At 40.2% G+C, this 2,234-nt stretch overlaps 1 pseudogene across 1 annotated transcript in view; it reads right to left on the reverse strand.

Moving 5' to 3' along the window:
* Positions 1–2,234, reverse strand: part of LOC106001594 — a 12,730-nt pseudogene that overhangs the window by 10,062 nt on the left and 434 nt on the right. The window contains exon 2 of the transcript XR_001175841.1: positions 1,477–1,667. The product of XR_001175841.1 is annotated as a WD40 repeat-containing protein SMU1 pseudogene (transcript). The remainder of the gene's footprint in view (positions 1–1,476; positions 1,668–2,234) is intronic.

A 2,234-nucleotide genomic window follows, 5' to 3' on the forward strand; every position in this document is an offset into this window, starting at 1 on the left:
TACCAATAACCTGCTACAATATCTTGTACCTTAGTGGCCAACAGTTATATCCTCAGATACTGCATGTAGAACATGCTATGAGAAAAGGTTACAAGGCCAAGGCCCTGCTGGGGGCAGCCCTGGGAAGGAAATGGCATATCTCTGTTATAATACCAGTCTTACTATGGAGTTCACGTGCCTTAATAAAGCCAAAATGGCCATCATGGAAAGGCAATTTCAAAATACTTGTTAGGTTGTCTAACCAATGGACCATAATTCAAAGGGAAGCCAGACTTGAAAGCTTGGCCCTGATGGATAATGTGTCTTTTAAATAGTGTGACACTCATTAGCTATTGAAAGTGAATTACCCCAGAAGACCACAGGAGCAAAGTCATGTAGATTGCTGGCAATAAACCTCTCTACTCAAAGATGACAAGGCCAAGTTGCCACAAAGAAAAGGAAAAGGTTCCCAGTCTCTTCTTTCAAGGGGACTGTTATACCATGATGAAGTAGGAGGTGCCTCACTGCCCCACAGGTACTGTCATCAGCCTTTTGCTGACTTACAATAGCTACTTAGAAGAGAGGCCCAGAGAAGTCCTGAACACTTTCCGTGCCATCGTAGGATAAACTGATTCTGGAGCAGTAAACATTGATGCAGCCACCAGAACTTCCTGGCACATTATTTGACACTAAATCAGAGTCCTTTTAGAGAAGGGAATACTCACTTCAACTCAGCTAATAAGTATGAGGGACTATCTAGAACTAGGAATCAATTTGAGACTGATACAGAGGAAAATAACTGGTATTGACAGAAGTTGATACCCAAAGGTAGAGACTGATTTCTGATGAAACTCGGGCTTTAGAGTTCCTAAAAATGATCTAGAATTAATAAGGATGTAAAGATACAAGAATGTTACTGACTCACAACGGTGAGTTTGTCCTTGGTTCATTTAATCTTCTAGGTTTATATGATCAAGAGTCATAAACAGAAAACTTTGCAGAAAACATTGGAAAGTCAAGTCTTGCCTACTCATGGTTTTGTCTCTAATTGGATTTGTACTGATGAGAACAGAGTAAAACACAAGATCCAAAGGCATGAAAAGGTGGAATATGAGTAGGTAATGTCATATGAATCTGAACATCCTCTGAACCACAAATGCCCACCCTCTAGTCTGGCCATTAACACTCTGAAGGTCTTTCCCCAGTATCCAAAAGGAATGACTCCACCCCCCTAACAAATACACACACCCACAAAGTAAGGCCAACACAGGCCAAAATTAGGCCCATTACAGAAAGCCTCAGTAACTCTTCTTGGTGGAACCACAGCCAAGAAGCCCATCACAGCCGCCATCTCCTCCTCCTCAAATGTCAAGTCCTCCTCCACTCTCCTGTTCTTCTGTTTCTCTTTCCTGTATGCTTTAGCCTTTTCTTCCTGAGTTTCTTCATCCTCTGCTCAAAATCATAATCCTTCGGCTGGTTTACGTCTTACTGACTGACCTCAAAGCCTTTCTTCACCTGATCCAGGATAGAACGTTCCACATGCCTAGGCATGCCCAGGTTCCGTTGATTCTTTCCATTCATATGATCCAGGAAGTTGATGGAGTCTCTCACACAGTCACAGACATTGCAGTAATATCCTCCCATCTCAGATGGTGGGGTTGTCTTGGTCATGACATTTGGAATCCAATCTTGGGGAGATGAGCCCACTTTATAGTCTCTTTGTTACTGAAACTCCCTCTTGACTGGCTGCCCTGGTTTTCCATCCTTTCCACTCTCTCCTGTGAGTCTCAGTAAGTTTCTTGTATTCCTTTGTCCCACTTTCAGAGAAAATACAAGATATATATATATATATATGTATATATATATGTATGTATATATATTGCTTTAAAAATAGGATCTTTTCAAAAACAGAAATTTTATAGACAGGTAATCTAGCTTAGAAACAGCCAAACACACAAAATCCAGACTTAGAAATTATGATTTGTAATATATACAATACTGGTGCTGAGCAACTGTTGAAATGTGATGGGATTAAAAGTATTCTACATTTGAATAATTATTAAAACCAGTGCTTTGGACTAAAATGTCTGAATTCCTTTCTCTTATATTCTGATCTTCCCAGAAGATGCAGAAATGGCAGCAGCTAGGCAGTATAATTGTGTGCCTATGATTCAAAAAATACATCTGCACTTTTATTCTTTTCCTATTTTCTTTGAAATTCATTCCTATGTGACAGCAAGCCTGGTCCTATTTGC

The sequence above is a fragment of the Dipodomys ordii genome, unplaced genomic scaffold (genome assembly GCF_000151885.1).
Source record: "Dipodomys ordii isolate 6190 unplaced genomic scaffold, Dord_2.0 Scaffold329, whole genome shotgun sequence".
NCBI classification, from domain to species: domain Eukaryota; kingdom Metazoa; phylum Chordata; class Mammalia; order Rodentia; family Heteromyidae; genus Dipodomys; species Dipodomys ordii.